This window comes from Schistocerca americana, chromosome 3 (genome assembly GCF_021461395.2).
Source record: "Schistocerca americana isolate TAMUIC-IGC-003095 chromosome 3, iqSchAmer2.1, whole genome shotgun sequence".
NCBI classification, from domain to species: Eukaryota; Metazoa; Arthropoda; class Insecta; order Orthoptera; family Acrididae; genus Schistocerca; species Schistocerca americana.
The window spans coordinates 903,476,304-903,504,006 of NC_060121.1; positions in this window are offsets into that span (position 1 = coordinate 903,476,304).

Consider the following 27,703-nt stretch of genomic DNA (forward strand, 5'->3'; position numbering starts at 1 on the left):
AAAAAAAAAGTTGGTAGAGCACTTGCCCGCGAAAGGCAAAGGTCCCGAGTTCGAGTCTCGGTCGGGCACACAATTTTAATCTGCCAGGAAGTTTCATATCAGCGCACACTCCGCTGCAGAGTGAAAATCTCATTCTGGAAACAAAACGAGGTTTAAAAAAAAAGACAAAGGGAGAGAGCGGTTAAGGTGATCGCTCGCTTAATGCGGGATATCTTGGTTCGAGCTTCGATCCGGCACAAACTGTCAGTGGCGTCATTGCTTTATACAGCTGATAGTTGTCCGTATTCGTAACTGCGAATGCATTTCACATACCTCTTACTTCCGATGGAATGCACTCACAACTCCACAGAACACTGTTCTGACGTCGACTGACATTTGCAGCGTATTGACCGCTTTGTACAAGTGACGTTCGTGGTCAATACAGCAGCGCTTCCTGCAGACAGGGCTATAATCCAAATTTATGTTCTAGCAGGCATTCCTCAGTATTTTTCCCTATTTTTGTTCTACCGCTGAGGGTGACTTTACTTGCGAGTAACTGGTGTTGTTGCGCTGAAATGCTGATCAATCGCGTATCCAAGCATGGAGAACAACTCTTACTAATTTGACATATGTTGGAAGACGCCTTTACACTGTTCCAGTTTTAATGCTTGTCAGTGTATGTACCGACTTCATTAATTGTTGTGAATCAATACACTCGTTTTATATTCACGCTACCCCTTATTCTTCTTTAAATATATGCTCGAATTTCAGTCGACGGAAGTTTAAAACTAGAGTTCCAAATTAAAAACCGTATTTTCTTCCAAAATTTGTATCAATTCATTCGGGGATATTTATTGTAATTTCTATACTACGTCATTGCACTGTGTTGGACACCGATTCGTCGACGTCAGACAATAAGAATTCAAATAAAAGTTGCTGTCTATAAACTTTGTCAGTTACCGCTTTCCAGCCTCTGCCAGTCAAAGAAAATATATTTTGTTTCTATAATTACTGTGGATGAACACAGTAAGTTTGTTAGACTATCAATCTCGGTCCGAAGACACCATCTTCTGACATGCTTCTAACATATGTAGCCTTATATTCTCTTAATAAAATAAAGCCGAAGTGGTATAGTCAAGAAATGTATATAACATGAGTTAGGCATCGTCGAAAATAACTAATAATATAGCGCTAACTAGGCCACAGTGGTGACTGTCATAATGTGGATGGCGCCATCATTCACGCGTGACATAGTTTCCTCTATATTATTAGTTCTACTCGAAGATTTCTAGCTATTTTTATGTCAGTTGACGATGTTTCTTTGTTTTTATTGTTTTAAAGTAATACAATGGTTGGTTGGTTGGTTTGGGGAAGACCAGACAGCTTGGTCATCGGTCTCATCGGATTAGAGAAGGATGGGGAAGGAAGTCGGCCGTGCCCTTTCAGAGGAACCATCCCGGCATTTGCCTGGAGTGATTTAGGAAAATCACGGTAAACCTATATCAGGATGACCGGACGCGGGATTGAACCGTCGTCCTTCCGAATGCGAATCCAGTGTCTAACCACTGCACCACCTCGCTCGGTAATACAATGCTTCTCATATTTTAAGCAGAAGATGGTCACTAAGGTCAATAATCGGTAATCTAACGACAATTTTTGTTATCATCAACTATAGTTAGGGAAAGAAATTATATGCTTCCCGGATCAATGTCTTTTATTTGCGAACACGTCGAAGCTTCTAAAAAAGATAAAAGTATGGTTCAGTAATGTCCCTGACTAACTGACTTTACGAACAATATGAAATTATGGTACGCATAATCTAAAAAAATGTATTCGACATTTTGGTAGGTGATTGTATGGACCAAAAGAAGAGAAAAGTTCTGGTTAACATAGTCTTTAAAATGCATTCCTTAAGACCTATGAGCACTTGTTCATCTTCGCTACTGTTAAACATACTTCTTTCGTGAAAACTCTTTGCTATTATGTACGAGTAAACCGTAGAATGTGTTGTTACTGTAAACCGTATTCACAGTTCTGGGTTAGTGCAGCGGATACACTGATTTTAAAGGAACCAGTATGTGTTTTGATAAGTTTGTGAAGTTCTTTCAGATTCTAGTTTAATCTTTGCACTTAACGGCATAATGCGAGCCTATTTTTCCACACGGGAAATGACAGAAGTGTTTGGACATATTTTTGGCCACCTTTTTTAGAAACTGTTTGCAATTGCAGGTCGTATGTAATAGCAAGAAAATTACATTTGAAGCCCAACTGCTTCAAAGTGTGTTCTTAAATGTTTAGTCATTTTTTTTGCTTCATTCTGTTGGTCCTTCGTAATATCAAAGAGCTTCTAATAGATGTCTTTCACAGTGGCGAAGATGAAAAAGTGCTCTTAGCTCATACGTACGCATTTCAGAGCGCATTTTTACTGGATATATACATATCTCTTGGTTTGCACCGTGCTACCACATCTCAAAATGTGGAATACCTTTTACTGACACACTGCGTATAAGAGCTGAACGAGGCACTAGCTCAGAAGTAAATGCAGCACCATGATAAATAACATCTGCGACTGTGTCCGAAACTTTGAATTTATAAACATGATTACTCGGCTATAAAACCGGAAATGTGCCTGTCTCTGGGATACTGCCTAATGTCTCAACCGTTTTCGGCGTTACGATATTAGCACTAGATCATAATTTTTAATTTTCACATACATGCTTATTCCTCACCCGCCAGAGAACTAGTTGCGCGGACGAAGAATGAGTGTGAAACGGAAAACAAAAATAGTCTGATTCGATGATGATATCTAAAAGCTTTGATAAAAAATATCACCTTACTTCATACATAGCACGAAATTAAGTCTAACCATGCCACCCACTACAGAGCTTTTGCGTCCGTCAATGTCCGTGTTCTGTTTCATAGTTGATTTCTTGCTCAACAAGTAATCTTGTTTGTAATAATACGTAATGACTACATAGCTACTTTTGTAAGAGAGTTATTTAATATGAAAGTGTTTCTGGATTTCATAAAACAGGACACGGGAGATAAACCACTCTCTGTTAAGATTTTACGCCAATTGAGCAGGGTAGTTATGAAAGAGGGTTCCCTCAGTGAAAAGCTGCTGAACATTCATACAAGATCTTAGTCTTATTAATGCAAACTTTACTGCAGCAAAAGCTTCCATCCCTTCGTCATAATCATCACAAGTCGTTGGGCTCTTTGTTGAGCGTCGAGATCTCTTGAACCAAGCGTCTCCATCTGGGACGGTAACCAGCTTCGAACCTTCTCAAAAGGTAGACCCAAGATTTTCTTGATCTGATCAAACCACCTGTTCACTGCTCCTCCTCTCGGCCTCTTGCCCTCGATCCTCCTTCCCATGACTATTTTCGCTACGTTTTCTCCATCTCTTCTCGTAGTGCGGCCAAATACTGGATAACTGTTTTGGTTGACACGAAAAGAAAAGCGTGTGGAGATACTGAGTTGCTCTCAATAATGGACACATTTGTTCTTCTCTCAGCCTACATTATGCGCAGCATATTGCGCCAACACCAAAGCTCAAATGCATCGATTTCCTGTTTGTCTGCGGTTTTAAGTGCCCATGTCTCACAACCATAAAAGAAGACGAAAAACGAGAGTATCTCAACAACCCGGACCTCTGTGGTGTTCGTTATTGCTCTGTTCAGCCAGATCTTGGTGAGCTTCTTCATAGCCACCAGCCTGAGAGTGATATGTCGTCTCACCTCATCTTCACAGCTTCCCGTGGCACAGATTGTTGTTGCCGCGTGGGATTAGCCGAGCGGTCTAAGCCCTGCAGTCATGGACTGTGCGGCTGGTCCCGGCGGAGGTTCGAATCATCCCTCGGGCATGGGTGTGTGTGTTTGTCCTAAGGATAATTTAGGTTAAGTAGTGTGTAAGCTTAGGGACTGATGACCTTAGCAGTTAAGTCCCATAAGATTTCATACACATTTGACCATTTTGAACACAGATTGTTGACCTGAGACAGATGAAAGAATGTACGGCTGCCACTTCCATCAGTCGACCTGCGAGCTGAATCTGTACTCCTCTATCAATTATCATGAGTTTGGACTTGAGGTTGAGGTCCAAACGCGAGGATAGACCAATAGCCTTTACTTTCGTTGATACGTCAGCAAGTTCGTCTTCGCTACTGGCTAAATGCACAGTGTCATCAGCAAATCGGAGGTCGTTAATAATTCTACGGCCATTTGAGACGCCTTTCCTCCAACCACTAAAAGAATTTCTATTGACATGTTCTCCATAGATATTATGCATTTGGGGGTACAGGACATTAATCTGTCTGAAGAAATTTGGTGTGCCTGCATGTGTCTTTACAGTTGCGACATGATTATTGTATTGTAGTACAGCCTTGCCGGCCTGTGTGGCCGAGCGGTTCTACGCGCTTCAGTCTGGAAACGCTCGACCGCTACGGTCGCAGGTTCGAATCCTGCCTCGGGCGTGGATGTGTGTGATGTCCTTAGTTTAGTTAGGTTTAAGTAGTTCTAAGTTCTAGGGGACTGACGACCTCAGATGTTAAGTCCCATAGTACTCAGAGCCGCCGCGCGGGATTAGCCAAGCGGTCAAGGCGCTGCAGTCATGGACTGTGCGGCTGGCCCCGGCGGAGGTTGGAGTCCTCCCTCGGGCATGGGTGTGTGTGTATGTCCTTAGGATAATTTAGGTTAAGTAGTTCGTAAGCTTAGGGACTGATGACCTTAGCAGTTAAGTCCCATAAGATTTCACACGTTTTTGAACTCAGCGCCATTTGAACCAGCCAGTACAGCCTTCTGATCAGTGCTGGCAAATATAATGGGACACTGAACTCTGCAAGCACCTCCCATAACTTTTCCCAGATAACACAGTCAAAGGTTTTCATATAGTCAAGGAAGGAGATGAAGACAGAAACACAGATCTCTCGCGATTTCTTGATTATTTGTCCACAGGTTAGTTTTCCTCCAACAAAAACTGCTTGTTCGGTGGATGTATTAGGCTGAATGTATGGCTTCAAACGCTGTTTCAGGATGTACAGCAAAATTTTTCATGCGTGGGATATGAGAGAAATTGTTCAGTAGTATGAGTAGTTCCTGTTTCTTGTATGAAGAGACAATTCGACAAGTCTTTTGGCCATTCCCCAGCTCCCCATACTCTCGTACACATTGAATGCAGCACAGCAACACCTTTCTACCCCATTTCCTTGATCATCTCACCAGATATATTGTTTAGATCAGGGTATCTCTAGATCTTCATGTGTTGTATTGCGTCCTCCATTTCGCTGCGAAAGACTATAGGTTCCAATGTATGTGGATCAACTGCTTGACTTTCCCTATTGTTGCTCACCCCAGATTACAGCTTTTCACAGTTCTGTTTCCACCTCGCAACAGCTTCTTCCTTGTCTCCAACTCCAATAGTGTTGCCATTCTTACCATCCACCACCCACGCACGAGGATAAAATTCATCAGCGATGGTTTTTAGTTTCTTGAAGAGATCACGTACATGCTACTTAAATGACATACATTGTTAAAAGTTCAACTGGATTAATCAGTAAACATATTATTCTTTAAAAATCCACCTATATCGGTACACACAGAACCAAGTCCCAACAGAAAGAACATTGATGTTAAACCGAATAATACAATCACATGGGAACCATTGACCTACAGTTATGTTTTTAAGTGAGCAAGTTCGTTCAGCTCCTTGTACATCAAAAAACGTAAGATGTTACAACACTAAAACAAATCTCGAGGGATCCTTGCCCATAATATGAAGTTAATGAAAAGTCAAAAGTATTTATCGCAAATTTTTAACGTTAACGAAAATCAACACGTGGCCGTGTAAAGTCAGCTTTAGCCACCTTGTTAGTAGTACATTACAGGAGACAACAGAATCACCAAACTACCAATTTGAGAACAATACGTTGTCACCAACAGAGTACTTCGGATCACTGGCAATAGATTACAATAACACCAAGTAAGAACGAAGAAGCAAATACCGGAAAATTCTTGTACCACTACACCAGGCCAACCGGCTCACTTAAGCATTACAAGACCGCAGCCAGAATATGGGGCATTACGTTGGCTGGTCAAGAACGGGCAAATCCGCCGCAGGCCGTTGGCAATTAAAAACCAAATCCGTGCTAGCACGGACAACTAGTGCACAGAGTACAATCAGGTCTCTGCAAAAAACAGAGAAATGAAATTTGTTAACTCAAATAACGCACACTCCATTACGTGCTTACCTATTAAGCGGTTGCAGCGTGCACAACCGATAAAACACAGCAAGCCAGAAACGGTTCTCTCACAAATATAATACTAGGTGACAAGATATGTCAACCCTCCCAAAACCATAATAGTTTCTTCCTCAATTTCAACCTCTAGCGAAGGAATATGCAAGGAATCACTTGTTTGGGTTGGGCAGGGGGGTATTATCAGCGTGCAACCACTTGCACAGAGCGTGGGGTGAAATCCACATTAGCGGTTAAAGCCTCCAAATCCCCAAAAGGAGATAAATTCAAAACCAGAGACTGCACCGAAGGCATTGTGTGGCATGTCTAATGAACCGCGACATCAACACAGTCACGCAAAGTGCAAAGTTCCACACACCTTAGAAACAACCGTCCAACTTCACTGCCGAACGCCTCACACCTCAAAAGACGTCTGCACATGGCATCCCTTCAGACCAAGGCGCCTAATGCAGCCCGCGGTACTCGCTCGCTCCCGTCGTCCGCACTTTTCTCCCTTGACTGCCACATACAGAGCCACAGCCGACGCTACAGTCTACAGCCTCACCTTGCGGCCCGTTCGCCGATCTCTAGCTCGCTGGGCCACCGCCTTTGGTCCAGCACGCTGCTTAAGCCGTCGGCACACGTACCGTGCTGTCGAACGTTAACATGCCAAGTTCAACGTGCTGCTGAACGCTCAGGAACGATGCGACTTGTGCATACGGTACGTGGGACCCAACGTGGTATACGCAATCGCAACGCACTCCAGCGGCAGTAGAGGGACGTTTCTAGTTCGTAAATCACACTGTTTACTTAACGGGCACGCGTAAAATTCCCACGTTAAATCTATTGAAACGTACATTTCCTCCATCGTCCACGAAAAGGAAAGTACCATGTCCAATCAATAAGGACACAGACTTATAAAAGCTCCATTACAAACAGTGCGGTACAAATTTGGAATACTTATCCGCATAAGATAAACATTATTTAATCATTCCCACATTTTAGTAAAACCCCAAGGTCAGTCTTACTTGATCACTGTTCCTACCCAGTAGCAGAATCCTTGCAACATGTGAATTACGAACCGTAAAAGAAAAAGGAGCAAAATACCTTTATACAAGTCGCGTAAGCTGTCCTGTAGATTATGCCAATCGAACAAAGTCACCCCTCAAAAAAAGGTGAACTTATATTTACATAACATCAACTATTACAGTATATACTTATATTAATCTAATAATAAAGTATCAGAACCCAAAAAAACGAATGTTATGAAAAAAAATTCGTAAGTTGGAAGACGCGAACCACCGGCCCAACAAAGACCTCTAGACCGAAGATGGGCGCTACTCATTACGCTAAGCCCACACCACACGTCTTGCATCTAATATTACTATCTTACGTCTTGCTGAAAATCTTAATCTTAGATATGTTACTAATTGAAATTTAATTATAACAAATTGCACCAAGAAAAATGCGTTTTCGGTGGATCTTCAGTGTGTCGCTGCCTTCAAATAGCCTACTCTCATAATACACAGGTTACAATAATTCTTTTGCCACGAATATGATGTTTCTCATTATTTTATTGGAACGAAGCACACAGTTAAAAACAGATTTTCCAGTGATTCTCAATTTGCTGGTGCTCAGAAACAGCATGTATACATAAAGGCTTGAAATGAATGCCAACTCTGTTCTGAAGGGAGACGGAGTGCTTGTGACGTAGGTGGCGTTGTGCCATCTCATTGGTCAACGTCCAGACCCACGCTCAGAATATCTGATCTGCCAGATATTGCTCTTCACGTTCGGAAAGACTCCCGAACGTGCTGTTCCACGCTATGACGTTAGAAACTCGGCACGCTCAACGCTCAACGTTGAGATGGACGGACCGGGTGCCGATGGCGTACCGTGCTGTCGAACGTCAACGCTGAGCGTACCACGTTCAACCTGCTGCCGAAGGCTCGGAAAAGATGCAACTTGTACATAAGTTGCGCGCTCTCAACGTGGTACACGCGTTCGCATCGCGCTCCAGCGGCAGTTATTGGCTATATCTGGCTCTCACATCACACTGTTTAAGAAATGGGCGGACGTAAAATTCCTGCGTTAGCTGTACTAAAACGCGTATTTGCTCCCTTGTCCATATGCTAGTCATGTAGTTCTGTTTGTACTACACAGAAATAAAAGCTTCAGTATCCATCGATATGTTACGTATAAGGCAATAAGGAAAGTACCATGACCAGGCAACAAGAACATCGGCTTGTAAAAGTTCCGTTACAAATAGTGTGGTACAGATTGTCACTTGACCAGTTTTCCTATTTAGCCGCAGAATCCTTACAGCATGTGAGATAGAAAACTTAACACAACAAAGTGCAACCTATCGGGTGTACTCTGAAAGTCGAGTCCGAATAGGCGCGAAATGGAAACCACTGTGAAAATTCGATGGAGCTTTGCACAAATGTGTTGAGCAGGGTCTTTACTGTGCCTGTCGATCGCTTCACGTCGCTCTTTTCAGTTCAGAACGCAAAGTGATCACGTAAAAATGCCTAAAACAACAGTGTCTCCCGCCAAGTATGAGGATCTGGTGAGAGATTTCGCCCTAAGCCTATGCAGCCCACATAACATAAATCTCATGCGCTTCTTTCTTGAAGACAATTTTCAGTCGCATTCGGCAGGAACAATGAAGAAGCTTCTTCAGCCTTTCCTATGGGAAGCGTATGATCACATACAATACAGCCCTTAATTGGATCCCTCCGAAGTTTATCTCTACTCACATGAACCGCTCACTACGAAGACAACAATCTGGCACAAGCAACAAAAGGCAGACCAGCATAGATAATCGCAAAGCACAGGCGGCTGCTTTCTGTACTGGAAACTCTCTACAATGCCACGACAAATGTATAAGTCGGAGCGGCGACTATTTAGAGGGGTAGCTGGAAGGTGTGACTAAATGTTGCGAATAAAAAATTTTTTCACTGTGGTTTTAATTTCGAAACCGATCGGACCTTACTTTCCGAATAGCCCTCGTATCTTACTTCAAGTAGTGCCAACATTATGAATAACCTTCAAGAAAATGACTTATTGATACATAACCAACACGGACTCAGAAATTATCGTTCTTGTGCAGCTTCATTCTCATGAAGTAATGAGTGCTGTCAACAAGGGATTTCAGATCGATTCCATATTCTCTATTTCCAGAAGGCTTTTGATACCGTTCCTCATAAGCGACTGTTAATGAAATTGCGTGCATGTGGACTATCGACTTAGTTGTGTGACTGGATTTGTGATTTCCTCTCAGAGAGGTCACAATTCGAAGTGATAGGCCCTCTGCTGTTCCTGATTTACATAAATGATCTCGGTGATAATCTGAGCAACGCCCTTATATTGTTTGCAGATGACGCTGTAATTTAACGTCTAGTAAAATCATCAGACGATCAATTCCAATTACAAAATGATCTAGAGAGACTTTCTATATGGTGCGAATAGTGGCAATTGGCACTAAACAAAGAAAAGTGCGAGGTCATCCACATGGGTACTAAAAGAAATCCGATAAATTTTGGGTATACGATAAATCGCACAAATCTAAGGGCTGTCAGTTCCACTACATAACTAGGAATTAAAATGACAAGCAACTTAAACTGGAAAGACCACATAGATAATATTGTGGGGAAGGCGAAACAAAGACTGAGCTTTGTTGGCAGAACACTTAGAAGATGCGACAAACCCACTAAAGAGACAGCGTTCATTACACTTGTCCGTCCTCTGCTGGAATATTGCTGCGCTGTGTGGGATGCTTACTAGGTAGGAGTGACGGAGGACATCGAGAACGTGCAAAGAAGGGCAGCTCGTTTCGTATTATCGGCAATAGGGGTGAGAGTGTCAATGATATGATGTGCGAGTTGGGGTGACAGTCACTGAAACAAAGGCGGTTTTCTTTGCGGCGAGATCTGTTTACAAAATTTCAATCACCAACTTCCTCTTCCGAATGCGAAAATATTTTGTTGACACCCACCTACGTAGGGAGAAATGATCATCATAATAAAATAAGAGAAATCAGAGGCAATAATTCACACGCTACCTCATTATTCTGCGATACTACTCATGGTGGTATACCGATCAAAAGTACTGAGTGACCATACTGAGGCTCTCTGCTGATGACGTTGTGTTGTATGGGAAAGTGTCGTCGTTAAGTGACTGTAGGAGAATACAAAACTCTTAGTTAAAATTACTACTTGGTGTGGTGAGTGGAAGCTTCCTCCAGATGTTGAAAACAAGTTAATGCAGATGAGTATGAAAAAGAATACCGTAATGTTCGAATAGAGCATTAGTAGTGAGTTGTTTGTAAGGCGATATGACATGGAACTGCATGAAAGTACTGTAACAGAGAAGGCGAATATTCGACATCGGTTTATTTGGATAACTTTAGGAAAGTGTTTAGAACACTAGTGTGATCCATTCTTCGTTACTGCTCTAGTATATGGGATCAGTACTAGGTCTGTTTAAGGGAAGACATTGAAGCAATTCAGAGGCGTGAACCAAGGTTTGTTGCCGGTAGGTTCGATCAACACCCATATGTTATGGAGATGTTCGTGAACTCAAATAGGAAGACGACATTGTTTTCGCGAAACACTATTGAGAAACTTTGGAGAAGTGGCATTTCCAGCTGACTGCAGAACGATTCTACGGCTGCCAAAATACATTTCGCCTACGGACCACGTAGATAAGAGAGATTAGGACTCGAAGGGAGGCATATACAGTGTCGTTTTTTCCTTGCACTATTTGCGAGTAGAACAGGAAACGAAATGGCTACACGGAGTATTCATGCAGATGTAGATGCAATTTCCTTCGATCGGTCTATTTACATGGCACTCATACTGTGCCACAGCAAGAGTATAGATGGTTCACCACTGGACTGTGAAAGCAGAATCCTGGCGGGTATAACCTATAATTTAATCACTTCAGGCAGTGTTAAACTTTCATAGGGCGTGTTAGAACTGCACTGGACATTGCAGCCAGTTTAAGGTACGGTGCCATTTTGCTATTTTGTGGTTTCCATTTTCAGCTGTATGTTAAGTTCGAAGAAATATTTTCTGCGGATGATTAGGTTTAAGACACGTTATTAACGATGGATCACAGAAAATTGAAGGTTAATTTGACCCAGTACTCCATTCATCGTTGTTCTGAAGTAATTATTATCTTCTACATTTAAGTGGAGAAAATAACAACTAAAAATTTGGTACGACTCAAATAATTCATGGTGATAAAAAGTCTGTAACCTGTAATTGGTTCTCGTTGACCCCAAGTCCAGGTCAAAATGACGTGATTCCTTAGCGAACTTTAAATAAGTGAAAGTAAAACAGCCGGCTTGGAGATAAGCAGTAAAATTGCTAATGGTATTTATCTATAACCATGTGAGATTTTGTTTAACCTAGGGAACTTGCTGATAGGCTTCATTAACGCTCTTCATATTATTCATTATGTCTAAATACATATGTCTCAATGTAGTCAGCCTGACGACGAACTCCTTTCTCCCAATAAGAGACCAGCTCGTTGATACCGTCACTGTAGAATGTTTGTTGCCGAAGCCTCAACGTCACCTCTATCAAAGTGAAGTCGTTGCAGGCATTCTTAAAGTTTTGTAAGCCAAGTCGAGGCTATATGGAGGATGATCGATAACAATGAAGCTATGGCGTCAGATTGTTGCAGGTGTTGCAGTCTTCGTCTGTGGTCTGGCATTGTCGTGCTGAAGGTGAGGTTTCTCCCTGTGTGGACGAACTCTTCAGCGGTTAGAAGCTCGATTACAGCACGCTGTTTCTCACGCACCCACAAGTCACCATGGAACACGTTGAAGTTCGGATCCCTCTAGCAGCTGAGGATTGCAACTTACGTCAGCAAAGCTGGAAGTCGACCGAATAATACGCATCACAAGGAATTCGGAGGCACTACTTTCTAGTGAGCCCTCGCATATTCTTTTTGAAAATACTGGTAGGACAAATTTTAACACTTGTTTCTTCCCTACAAAATTTCATTTAGATTCATAGTATTCGTGAAATACTGTCAGTAAACGAAGTCGACCTGTCTTCGCAAAGATTCTCCCTAGGTAACAATTGAAAGTGACGAATTTTCTTTAAACTAAATCAAAGGAAACCCCAGCGATTGAAGAATAATTACTCGTACTGAAATCAGTCTTCCACTCTACAAAAGTCTAAGGAAACTTCCTGACAGATCAGCGTTGTGTACTAATGCGATATTTGGTCTCAGACCTACGTCTTTAGCGGACAATGCTATTGCTACGTGGAGCACCCAGGGACATCTTGGCAACCGATTCAGAAGTTTCATTTTGGGTTCTTTGCTATTTCTCGTACAAACGATATTACAGAGAATGAATCGTAAGAGTATTGGTCTTAATCTGGTTCATGCAGTCTTCTCGGCTAGTTCATGCACACAGTAAAAGCGTCGTGCACGATACGTAGTGGTGTAACTTTGTATCTATACATATCATAAAAGTGAGCGTATGTATGTATGTTCTACATCCCAAGTCACTGGACCGGTTTGAACCAAACTTGGCACACATATCGCTTACTGTTTGCGGAGAATCGCTTTGAGGGTAAGAACCACCTGCTTATCAAAGAGGTTGGGGTGAGGATGAAGAAGAAGTATAGCACACGACGTGCCAATACACAGGTTCATTGCTCCAGTATTTGAGAATAAGAGCACTCTGTGACTTGCAACACAGTTGAAACATAATTTCAAACCTTTACGAAACTTTTTCACACTGACAATTCTCACAAACTCAAGAGAGGTGAAAAGTCTATGACTTGCTATATTATCGATGTTCACAAAGAAAACAAGGGAATCAGCCTTGACATTTTAATTTGTTACTTCTTTACTGCTAACTGCATTCCTGACACTTTTCGCACACAGTGTTCACAAAGGCTACTGAATGTACTAGCAAAATTATATCAGTGTACAACACACACCCGTAGGCTATGGGTAACATCATTGACTACTAATCAAAACGTCCTTGGCCCCAGCTCCGAACTCAGCCGGTGCTCAAATTCTAGGATGGAGATGATAACGTGGAGAGAGAACGGCGGAGGAAGAGATGGATGGTCAGAGAGGGGAAAAAAGGATGTGGACACAGGCATGGGAGCGGAGGAGACAGACAGAGAGAGGAGAAGGAGGAAAGTGACTGACAAAGGAGAGAGGAGGAGACGAACAGAGAGAGGTGGAGGAACGAGATGGGCAATGGAAGGAAAGAGGAGGATATGGACTGAGAAAGGGGGGAGGAGAAGATGGAAAGCGAGAAGAGGAGGAAATAGAAAAGGAGAAGAGAAGAAGCACAGAGAGAAAGAGGAGGGGGGGACGGACAGAGGTCGGGGCGAAGATAGGCATATAGAGGGTGAAGCAGGAGATGGGCAGAGGTGGAAGGAGCAGATGGGCATAAGGACAATGAGAGAGGTAGGAGGAGATGGACAGAGAACGAGTGGTGGCGGAGATGGACAAAGAGAGGTGGTGGCGGTGGGGTGGAAGGTTAGAATGATGGACAGAGACAGGGGAAGAAGGCGGACTAATGGAAATGGAATAAACATGTACCTGGGCAACGCCATGTATACAGCTAGTACAATCCTAAACTAACACGAATGTTCGATATGCATACTGTCCACTGCACAGAGAAGTTGGTGGTGACTTTAAATTACCCTCGATATGTTGGCGAAAATACATGTTCAATTCCGGAGATACGCACAAAATATCATCCGAAATTGTGCTAAACACATTCTCTGAAAATTATTTCAAGCAGCATGAGCCCACGCGAATAGTAAAAGGTTGTGAAAGCGCACTTGACCTCTTAGCGACAAATAATTCTGAGTTAATAACGAGCATCAAAACCGATACAGGGATTAGTGAACACAGGGTTTTCGTAGCGAGACTGAATATTGTCATCCCCAAATCCCCGAAAAATAAGCGAAAAATATACCTATTCAAAAAAGCAGATAAAAATTCACTTGATTCCTTCCTGAGGGACAATCCCCACTCCTTCCAAATTAATGATATAAATGTAGAATAGATGTGGCTTGAATTCAAAGAAATAGTACCGGCTGCAACTGAAAGGCTTATACCAAATAAATTAACAAACGACAGAGCTGATACTCCTTGGTACACAAAACGGTTCGGAACACTGTTGCAGAAACAACGAAACAAACATGGCAAATTTAAACAGACGCAAAATCCCCAAGATTGGCGATCTTTTACGGAAGCTCGAAATTTAGTGCGGACTACAATGCGAGATGCTTATAACAGTTTCCACAACGAAACTTTGTCTTTTGTTTCGAAACCTGGCAGAAAATCCAAAGGTATGTGAAGTATGTTAGTGGGAGGAAACAATCAATGCCTTCTCTGCGCGATATCAATGGAGATACAATCGAAGACAGTGCTGCCACAGCAGAGTTACTAAACACAGCCTTCTGAAGTGCCTTCACAAAATAAGATGAACTAAATATTCCAGAATTCGAATCGAGAACAGCTGTCAACGTGAGTAACGATGAAGTAATAAGGAGTAGTGATGCAACTTAAATCACTGAATAAAAGCGCGTCTTCAGGTCTAGACTGTGTAGCAATTAGGTTCCTTTCGGAGTATGGTGATGAATTAGCTCCATACTTAACAATCATTAACAATCATATACAATGCTCAACGAAAGACCCGTACCCAAAGACTGGAAAGTTCCACAGGTCACACCAATATTCAAGAAAGGTAGTAGGAGTAATCCACTAAATTACAGGCCCATATCGTTAACGTCGGTATGTAGCAGGATTTTTGAACATATATTGTGTTCAAACATTATGAATTACCTCAAAGAAAACTGTCTGCTGACACACAGTCAACATGGGTTTTGAAAACATCGTTCCTGTGAAACACACAACTTGCTCTTTATTCACATGAAGTGTTGAATGCTATTGACAAGGAATTTCAGATCGATTCCGTATTTCTGGATTTCCAGAAGGCTTGTAGTGAAATTGCGTGCTAATGGACTATCGTCTCAGTGACTGGATTGGTGATTTCCTGTCAGAGAGGTCACAGTTAATAGTAATTGGCGGAAACTCATCGAGTAAAACAGAAGTGATTTCTGGCGATCCCCAAGGTAGTGTTATAGGTCCTTCGCTGTTCCTTATCTATATAAACGATATGGGAGACAATCTGAGCAGCCGTCTTTGGTTGTTCGCAAATGACGCTGTCATTTATCGGCTAATAAAGTCATCAGAAGATCAAAACAAATTGCAAAACGATTTATAAAAGATATATGAATGGTGCGAAAATTGGGCCTAAATAATGAAAAATGTAAAGTCAGGCACATGAATAATTAAGGAATTCGTTAAACTTCGGTTACACAATAAATCAGTCTAACTAAAAGCCGTAAATTCAACTAAATACCTAGGTATTACAATCACAAACAACTTAAACTGGATGGAACATATAGAAAATGTTGTGGGGAAGGCTAACCAAAGACTGCGTTTTATTGGCAGGACACTTAGAAAATGTAACAGATCTACTCATTCAGAATACTGTTGCACGGTGTGGGATCCTTGCCAGATAGGGCTGACGGAATACATAGAAAAAGTTCAATGAAGAGGAGCACGTTTTGTATTATTGTGTAACATGGGAGAGAGTGTAACAGAAATGATACAGGATTTGGGCTGGACATTATTAAAGGAAAGGCGTTTTTCGTTGCGACGGAATCTTCTCATGAAATTCCTATCACCAACCTTCTCCACCGAATGCAAAAATATTTTGTTGAGACTGACCTACATAGGGAGAAACGATCACCACAATAAAATAAGGGAAATCAGAGCTTGTCACAGAAAGATATAGGTGTTCATTTTTTCTGCATACTATAAGAGATTGGAATAATAGAGAATTGTGAAGGTGGTTCAATGAACACTCTCCTAGGCATTTAAATGTGATGTGTACAGTATCCATGTAGATGTAGATGTAGATGTGTGCCAAGCGCAAGAGGCTCTTGTTATGACCTCTCTCCGTCAAACAATATCGAACTCTGAGGAAGTGTTGAGAATCATTCCGACAACTGACAGTGCATACAGCTACTATACTGATACTTCTCTTACCAAAGGCGCTGAACTATTGATGCCTTCCCTAACAAAAACTTTGCCAAAAGACTCCAATGATGTAAATTGAGTAACCTGTAACGGCTTTGCGTTGGTAAGTATTAATATGTCGATAGAAAGAGGGTTAGAATGAGCAAAATAAGACATTTAGGCATTATGTGCAAAAACCATGTTCAGTGGTTTAAGTGACTATTTCTTTACCAGAATTGTAAGTCAAATTTCGGATCTGAGAAAATCACCATCAAATCTGTGAGGAAAACGAAAAAAAGTAAAATTGCATTGTGGTTTACGAAAAGCAGAGATAAACTTAATAAAAATACAAACATATATATACTCCAGTTCTGATGCAAAGAGCATACTTTGTAAAAATTTCCTGTTATAAACGAATATTTTAGTTTTGCTATATTCCCAGTTAAAAAGTTAATTATTCCCAGGAACGAAATTTTCATTTAATTACAAAACTAAAAATTATATAGTTAAAATTTAATATTCAAGAAGCTAAATTTATTCAGTTAAAAACTTGAAGAGCATAAATATTCTAAAATTCATTCAATTTCAACAACATGGATTGAACAATCTTTATTTATTTTTTACCTCGATGTATAAAATTTAAATTAACAGTTTTCTGTACGTTATCACTGTCTTCTGAAAAGAATTTGTTATAAGTGTCTGGAAGAGTATTTTTATATTTACCATTTTAAAGTAGTGAAACTTCTTGACCATATTTATCTACCAGAATTTCAGCTATTGAAATATTGTAAGATTCTTTTCCCAGTTCTGTTAATTTAGTGAACACTTCTGCATAACTGTTAAGTTCACCTGCTAGATTTTTACCACATTCACTATGTTAATTTTTGTTTTGCTATTATTTATTCAGAAATAAATTATATTTTCGAAAATTAAAATCTTTATCAATCATTAATTTTTTTCAAATCTAAATTTTTCTATTTTTACTTCCTATATCTTTCCGAAAACCCTTCAAAAGCAAATGTAACCATGAAGTTTACACTTCTGAAACTTCTTCCAAATTTTTGTTCATTTATGTAGTTAAAAGTTTTCAGTAAGTATTCTACATTGCAAATCATAAGTCAAATTCTGTTGACCATACATAATTATATATGCAGTTGTTTCATATCAGACCTTTTCATTAGCAAATGCACTCAATTACTTTGGTCTCTTTGTATTCTTAAAACATTCATTCTCCTAGGCATATTTATGACATAAATAGGATAATTTTGAATTAAATTTAATTGACTTATATTCACATCGTTATTTAATTGTGTTATTCTTTTAACTTCTCTATAAGCATCGTAAGCTTTTGGAAAATTATTTGGCAGATCAAGATTCCACAATTATTGAGGAAAAATTTCATTTCTTCCATGTTTTAAGTAGAAATATTGTAATTTAGTGCGATCGAATAAACAGGAACCTTTAACTGATTATTTTTTCGATTAGTTCTGAGAACAACAAAAATAAAGTAAGGTATATCAAATTCAGTGGAATTGTAATAATTAGAAATAGCTAGTTGAAAATTTCCTTTTCCATTTACTCAACCAATTTCATTGATTGTGGTTCAAAAAAATAAACTGGAATTTTTGGACTTTCCATCTTTCATATCCAAGTTCAAGTGAATATTCTGGTTCATATTTAATTACAGCAACATGAATTCACATACTTTCAACAACAATTTTAACTTCTTTAGAAAGATGACTATCATCATTATTACTAACCTATTGAAGATAGAATCTTCCTGATCTTTCCTTGAACAAGTACAAGTTACTGGTAAATCTCGTTCCCAAATTATTTCTTTAAAATGCCCAAAAATCCAACATATATTTTCAATGATGAAGTACTTCATTTTGCTTGTTCTCAATTTTACTACTTTTAAAAATGTGTCCTTGCATTTTTTATTGATTTGATAGAGATGGAGTTAACTGAATAACAGTTGGTGATGTATTTAATATGGTTTCCTTTTTTCATAATAATAATGTCAAACAGCTCTAAAATGCAATAATTAATTACTGCAATATTTGATTTATCATCTTATGCTGAAAATTCTGTTCTATCCTGTTTGAATAACATTACCACTCACATAGATTTTTGATTGATTTGGATGAATCCATCCATCTTCAACATTAATATTAATTTCTGCTTCCTTGTCTTGAATATTTAAATTATTTTTTGTTTTCTCATTAACAGGAAATAAGTAAAATTAATAACACACTATTTTGTTCATGGTTTATTAAGAAAAAAATTATTAAAACTTTTTCAAAAAACTCTTACACCAGCATCAAATTACTATTTCCAACTGTTATAATTATTTATAAATTCTGAATAGTATAAAAAATTGGAATATTTGCGGGATAATTTGCTTCATAAATTATTGGTCCTGCAAATCCATCATTTGGTTTAGATGGAGAAACAATGATCAGTATCTTTAAAAAACATTAAATCAACCAAATTAAAATTTATATTTGCTAATTCAAATACAACAATGTTTGGAACATTGTTAGCTACTGTTTTTCCATTACCTACAATAATGTGATTATTAGGTCCAAAAATACACCAATACAATGTACTTTATCTGTAAATAATTAAATAACATTTTCAATAGTAACTCTGTTTAAAATTTCATCTTCTGTATCAGGTTTTCTTGACTGAATCAATTTTTTTAAATTTTTCATACGCTATTGAACACCTGAAACTTCTAACATTTTTCCGCAACAAGAAATAAGAATACCAGAGAAGAAATTACAAAATAAACACGATTAACATTTATCAGATACTATTTGATGTTCAATAATAGGACCTAGCAGTGTTGGAAAAACACCACTAACGATTGATAATTATGTTCTAGCACCTGGATGAATAACATAGGAAAAAATAATCATTTGTATGTTTATTCGAAAAGCTTCGATCAACCAAAATATCAAGAATTTTTAAAAGGCTGTGAAAAAGATGAAGATAAAGTCAATGGCGAAATTGCTACTTATATTGAAAATAATGATGAAATTAAAGCATTAGATGAATGTGAAAAATGTTTAGTTGCAGTTTTTGATGATTTTATCCTTGAAAATGAATGTATAGTCAGACTAATTTACCCTAGGTATGCACAAAGAAATAGATAGTGTTTATTTAAGTCAAATACATCGAAAAATACCAAAATAATTAGTTAAGGGTAATTTAATTTTTTTAAATATTTGCAGACAACATGATACTAATTCGAATTGTATTTATCATGAAATTGTTGGTGAAAATTTAAAATTCTGTGATTTTAATGAAATGTGTAGTATATGTTGGGATAAGGATGAATTTGGTATTATAACAAGAAATACAAGAAAAATTAATAACATGAAGTAAGGAGAAAAGATAAAGAAATTATTAAATACTGAAATAAATGTTTAACATAATTGATAAACATAAGCATATAACATCATCATTCAACATAACCATTAAACATAATCATTGATCATAAATGATGAGCATAAAATGCAAGTGATTATTGTACTTTACCTGTCACAAATGAGTTCAACATTTATCAATAGGTTGTTAAAAAGCTAGATGAAATAGAAAAGTAAATGAACAATTAAGAGTTATGAAATGGAAAGTAACCAAGAACAGAATATGAAAAATTTTAAAAATAAGATCGACCAGTTATCAATGCAATTGATCAAGTTAACCAAGGTGATGCTGTTTTTAAAGCCATTGAATACAATGAAGAAATTGAAAATCAAATGGTTCCTCTTAATCAACATTTTTCAGAAGAATTTAACAATATTTCAGCACTTAAACAACATGATAATGATAAAAGTGGTTATACATCAGTGAACTGGAAATAAATAGTATGATAGAGATTTGTCAAACAGATAGAAAAATGAAAAGACTATTATAATAAAAGAACAGGTACAAGTAAAAGAATGCTGTAATTTGTCAATCACAGTGAAGATACTGTTTTTGGATTAAGACCTGTTGGTACATTTAAATAAATTTTTAAATATCCCGTTGAATTCAATGGTGATAAATTATAAATTGGTGTAAAGGAATACAAAGGTTGTTGTTGTTGTTGTTGTGGTCTTCAGTCCTGAGACTGGTTTGATGCAGCTCTCCATGCTACTCTATCCTGTGCAAGCTTTTTCATCTCCCAGTACCTAATGCAACCTACATCCTTCTGAATCTGCTTAGTGTATTCATCTCTTGGTCTCCCTCTACGATTTTTACCCTCCACGCTGCCCTCCAATACTAAATTGGTGATCCCTTGATGCCTCAGAACATGTCCTACCAACCGATCCCTTCTTCTGGTCAAGTTGTGCCACAAACTTCTCTTCTCCCCAATCCTATTCAATACTTCCTCATTAGTTATGTGATCTACCCATCTAATCTTTAGCATGCTTCTGTAGCACCACATTTCGAAAGCTTCTATTCTCTTCTTGTCCGAACTATTTATCGTCCATGTTTCACTTCCATACATGGCTACACTCCATACAAATACTTTCAGAAATGACTTCCTGACACTTAAATCAATACTGGATGTTAACAAATTTCTCTTCTTCAGAAATGCTTTCCTTGCCATTGCCAGTCTACATTTTATGTCCTCTCTACTTCGACCATCATCAGTTATTTTGCTCCCCAAATAGCAAAACTCCTTTACTACTTTAAGTGCCTCATTTCCTAATCTAATTCCCTCAGCATCACCCGACTTAATTAGACTACATTCCATTATCCTTGTTTTGCTTTTGTTGATGTTCATCTTATATCCTCCTTTCAAGACACTGTCCATTCCATTCAACTGCTCTTCCAAGTCCTTTGCTGTCTCTGACAGAATTACAATATCATCAGCGAACCTCAAAGTTTTTATTTCTTCTCCATGAATTTTAATACCTACTCCGAATTTTTCTTTTGTTTCCTTTACTGCTTGCTCAATATACAGATTGAATAACGTCGGGGAGAGGCTACAACCCTGTCTTACTAACTTCCCAACAACTGCTTCCCTTTCATGTCCCTCAACTCTTATAACTGCCATCTGGTTTCTGTACAAATTGTAAATAGCCTTTCGCTCCCGGTATTTTACCCCTGCCCCCTTTAGAATTTGAAAGAGAGTATTCCAGTCAACATTGTCAAAAGCTTTCTCTAAGTCTACAAATGCTAGAAACGTAGGTTTGCCTTTCCTTAATCTTTCTTCTAAGATAAGTCGTAAGGTCAGTATTGCCTCACGTGTTCCAGTGTTTCTACGGAATCCAAACTGATCTTCCCCGAGGTTGGCTTCTACTACTTTTTCCATTCGTCTGTAAAGAATTCGTGTTAGTATTTTGCAGCTGTGACTTATTAAGCTGATAGTTCGGTAATTTTCACATCTGTCAACACCTGTTTTCTTTGGGATTGGAATTATTATATTCTTCTTGAAGTCTGAGGGTATTTCGCCTGTTTCATACATCTTGCTCACCAGATGGTAGAGTTTTGTCAGGACTGGCTCTCCCACGGCCGTCAGTAGTTCCAATGGAATATTGTCTACTCCGGGGGCCTTGTTTCGACTCAGGTCCTTCATTGCTCTGTCAAACTCTTCACGCAGTATCATATCTCCCATTTCATCTTCATCTACATCTTCTTCCATTTCCATAATATTGTCCTCAAGTACATCGCCCTTGTATAGACCCTCTATATACTCCTTCCACCTTTCTGCTTTCCCTTCTTTGCTCAGAACTGGGTTTCCTTCTGAGCTATTGATATTCATACAAGTCGTTCTCTTATCTCCAAAGATCTCTTTAATTTTCCTGTAGGCGGTATCTATCTTACCCCTAGTGATATAGGCCTCTACATCCTTACATTTGTCCTCTAGCCATCCCTGCTTAGCCATTTTGCACTTCCTGTTGATCTCATTTTTGAGACGTTTGTATTCCTTTTTGCCTGTTTCACTTACTGCATTTTTATATTTTCTCCTTTCATCAATTAAATTCAATATTTCTTCTGTTACCCAAGGATTTCTACTAGCCCTCGTCTTTTTACCTACTTGATCCTCTGCTGCTGTCACTACTTCATCCCTCAAAGCTACCCATTCTTCTTCTACTGTATTTAATTCCCACACTCCTGTCAATTGTTCCCTTATGCTCTCCCTGAAACTCTGTACAACCTCTGGTTTAGTCAGTTTATCCAGGTCCCATCTCCTTAAATTCCCACCTTTTTGCAGTTTCTTCAGTTTTAATCTACAGGTCATAACCAATAGATTGTGGTCAGAGACCACATCTGCCCCTGGAAATGTCTTACAATTTAAAACCTGGTTCCTAAATCTCTGTCTTACCATTATATAATCTATCTGATACCTTTTAGTATCTCCAGGGTTCTTCCATGTATACAACATTCTTTCATGATTCTTAAACCAAGTGTTAGCTATGATTATGTTGTGCTCTGTGCAAAATTCTACCAGGCGGCTTCCTCTTTCATTTCTGTCCCCCAATCCATATTCACCTACTATGTTTCCTTCTCTCCCTTTTCCTACACTCGAATTCCAGTCACCCATGACTATTAAATTTTCGTCTCCCTTCACTATCTGAATAATTTCTTTTATTTCATCATACATTTCTTCAATTTCTTCGTCATCTGCAGAGCTAGTTGGCATATAAACTTGTACTACTGTAGTAGGTGTGGGCTTCGTATCTATCTTGGCCACAATAATACGTTCACTATGCTGTTTGTAGTAGCTTACCTGCATTCCTATTTTCCTATTCATTATTAAACCTACTCCTGCATTACCCCTATTTGATTTTGTGTCTTCTTCCTCCTGCCACCGAACTTCACTAATTCCCACTATATCTAACTTCAACCTATCCATTTCCCTTTTTAAATTTTCTAACCTACCTGCCCGATTAAGGGATCTGACATTCCACGCTCCGATCCGTAGAACGCCAGTTTTCTTTCTCCTGATAACGACATCCTCTTGAGTAGTCCCCGCCCGGAGATCCGAATGGGGGACTATTTTACCTCCGGAATATTTTACCCAAGAGGACGCCATCATCATGTAATCATACAGTAAAGCTGCATGCCCTCGGGAAAAATTACGGCTGTAGTTTCCCCTTGCTTTCAGCCGTTCGCAGTACCAGCACAGCATGGCCGTTTTGGTTATTGTTACAAGGCCAGATCAGTCAATCATCCAGAGTGTTGCCCTTGCAACTACTGAAAAGGCTGCTGCCCCTCTTCAGGAACCACACGTTTGTCTGGCCTCTCAACAGATACCCCTCCGTTGTGGTTGCACCTACGGTACGGCTATCTGTATCGCTGAGGCACGCAAGCCTCCCCACCAACGGCAAGTTCCATGGTTCATGGGGGGTGGTATACAAAGGTATTCATAGCTAAATGAATGAGTTAACTAAAAAATAAATTAGTATGGATGATTTAGGTGACAAATTTGAAGCCATTGATTTACAAAACTATTCTAGAATTTTATTCCATTCAAATGTTCTGTGTAATGAAAACAATCCAAATAAAATAAAAAAAATAGATGAAATAAATAAGATAATAGGATAAAACAATTGTTGACGAAATTCCACACTTAATTAGACTTTTGAACTATCTTCCTAACACATTTTGGAAATCAGACAAAATGTGGTAAAGGATTAGTAAACTGCACATTAAATAATGTACCAATGCTGGACACACATCTTCCAGGCTACAAATATTGTGAGCCTTCTACTAAACTAGAAGAAACACTGAAATGTGGAGATCAATGAATAAATCTGTTAGATGAAACTTGTAAAAAAAAATTCCTTATGTACAGCAATAATAAAGACTTAGAAAGAAACATGAAGCAGGTGAAGAACTTTCAAAAGATAGAATCTAAGTTTTGGATGCTTCAATAGCTGGAAAATTAGCTGTAAATGCTGTTGGAGGGATTATGTATCGAAAACAAAAATCAGGAATGGCTTTAAATGTTCATGAAAATGACTGAGGTCTAGAAAAAATTCTGAGTTAATTTATAATCTATTTAAATGAATAACTTTAGTTTTGATTATATTTTGCACTATAGTGTCCAGACTAAACCAAAATCAATTAAAATTAAACTGAGTAATGATCAATTACATAGCAGTATTAAATAATATTCAAAAATGAAAGAGTGATAAGTAAAGGTAGAAATTTACTCATTAAATTAATAATGCATTTGCAATAAAAATAATTGAGTATCTAACAAAAAAGAAAGAAAAAAGACATGAAGGGTTGCTACATATTTTACTTGCTGTATTACGTGCAATTGGTTCACTAGCCAGTGTTGCAGCAGCAATTGCAGAATCTGTTCATGACAAAAACATGATAAAGAATTAGATGAAGAGAAAAGATGTAATCAAACAAATAGAGAAAAAAGGAAAGGGAGTAAAAAAATTACCAAAAAAACTCTGTATAAATCTTAATGCATTGAGCAATTTTCATGTAGAAGAATTAGTTAAACAATTAAAAATTAAATATTTTCATCATTTATTTATGATCAATTAATTACCAAGTCATCCTAATGCATTAAGTAATTTCTGTGTAGAAGAATAAGTTAAACAATTAAAAGTTAAATACTTTCATCATGTATTTATGATGAAAGAATTACCAAGTCATCCTAGGAAATATCAATTTAGACTAGTTAATGTGCATATATCTAATCATGTAGGTACTCACTGGATTTGTTATTATAATTCTGAAAAAGTGAAATTACTTTACGATTTATTTGGTGTTAATATACCAAAACAATTGGTTAATATTTTGGAAAAAATAACACATATTATAATAGCAAAAGAATACAAAATTTTAACAAATTTATTTGTGGTCCTTTGTGTTCTTTTGTCTTAAAATTACTTTTTGACAGTTATAAATTTCAAGATATTTTAAATTTAATACTTGGACATATTTAAAAATATTACATCCTGAAGACAGCAGATAATCTAAAAGATCGAAGACTTCCAACAAGTAAACATCATAATTTAAGGAGGAACTAGCACTAGAATTTAGAAAAATCAGAGCACTGTTACTGTCATAGAAACAAAATTTCAAGGAATATGAAATTTTTCAATCTTCAGTAACACTAAAAGTAAATGTGGTAATCCAACAATTTCAAAAAGAAATAGCAAATATTTCTAAAAAACTGAAAGCTTACACAAGTTTAAAGGTAGAAAGCCTACTAGATTTAAATGACCTAAACAGAGGCTATGACACAGTTACCAAACAAAATCTAGAAAAAGAATTAGCAAATGTTGTTATATAATCTGATACAGAAATACTTAAAAAGAGATGAATAAATGTCACGAAAACTGATTTTAATGAAAATCCATCAACTTCATTTAACTAAGCTATCAAATTACATTACTAATAGTAAGTAGCAAAGTTTTTACATATTACTTCTCAAAGATACATTTAACACAAAATATAATTAAACAAATAGTACTCAAAATAAATCTATCATAAACATATAACACAATTTTGGTTTGTAAGACTTTCACATTTTGAATATGGTTTTAAACATAAGAAAATTATAGTTATTGCTGAAAATGTAGATAAAAATTATTATCTAATGATTCCAAAATCTCAGTAAAGAGTAATGAAATGCACAGAATAAGTAAATGTAATTATATGTTAACAGTAAACAAATCAAATATCTTAGGTGCAGTTTAAAAGATTCTGTTCAAATTGTACCATTTAATTATGCATTATTTTATATAAATGGACAATCATTAGATTCTTCATCATTCTCACATCTATTCTTTGAAGTGTAAAAATTTACTTAAACACATAATCCTCAAAGAGTAAAAACAAAAATGGAAGACAAAGCATGGAAGGGTTTGTTCAGTTTATAAAACTTAAAAAAAATTGTTACAGAAAATTTATAGGTAATGGTATATGTATTTGTGAAGATATAATTATTGAATACCTATAAAAAAAGAAAATTTATTAACAGAAAAAAGTAATTTATTTTGGAATAATTGGTTAGCTGATTTAGTGGAAACCTGGAAAGTAAAGAGGTCTACCAAAATATATGAATGATACAAATACTTATTAACTGTAATTGACGTTTTTCCAAAATATGAATAGACTTCCCAGTTAAACATTAAACAGCTAAGAAAGTAGTTGATTCTATTGAAAAGGCTAGGGAAACAAGTAATTCACAAAGAATGATATGGAAAATAATTTTATGATACAGAATTTAAAGAATTGATGTTATCAATAAAACAACACCGTATTCAGATTTTAATGATTTAATGCATTAGTTGTTGAAAGATTTAATAGAACACACAACGAAATCCAACCTACAAGGAAAAATAAAAAAATGTGTTGATTTAGTTAAAACTCTTGTTGATGAATATAACAACACATAATGTTTCACAGTAACAATGAAAAAGTATCTAAAGAAATAAAATAAAAAAATCTTATGCATAACTGTTTGTGTAACTAATTTGTTAGATACTAATGATAAATATAAAATAGGTGATAACGTATGAATACGCCAATTAAAATGACCCTTCGGAAAAGGACATACAGGAAATTCATAAATTTTGAAAATTGAAGATGTTATTCATTCTAATCGAATCACATATAAATTAAAGGATTCAAATGGTGAATAAATAAAAGGAAGTTTTTATAACAAAGAACTACTAATTTTCGAATTGTTTTGAATGAGAAAGAAAATAAAGTATTCGTTAAATTGTTGGGGTTAGATAAATGACATACTTGTGGGACAAATAACATAAAATAGTTATATACACATTAAAAACTTTATGTATATAAATGTATCAAACTGTATGAATAAGAAAATTAACCCCATTCATATTTTCTGTCTGTATGTTACCCTCATAACGAAAATGTACCTACATTCTTATATCAATTGTATGATAAAAATCTAAATGAGGTATGTAGGGTAAATTGAAAACATGTTAGCATCATATATGAGTAATTTAAACAAAAATTAGAATAGGACATATAATTTTTAATGATTAAATCTCCTTTCATTCGTTTAAGTTTTCGAAAATATAACCTCTGGATTTTCTTAACGGATAATAACTGGAGTTTTTGCAAATATAAATGGAGTTGAGTATTGAAAATTTAAAACTGTTTAGCACTGAATATAATATTCTTTGTCTGCATTGTCATATTAAGGATGACAAAGTATATTTTGACATTAAAATAAAACTTAATAAGAATGACCTTATGTCAGAATTACCCTTCAATTTTAATTTGGAATTAACTGAATTATATGGTTATAATAATTTTAGATTACTAGATGTATATAAAAATCATTACAGATTTTTTTATTTATTTCAACTGTATAAAAAGCATTTGGAAATTCAATTATATTTTCTAAGAAACGTTTACAAGGTTAATTATATAATCACAAATTCTTCTATTGTGTAATTCTTTAAAATATTG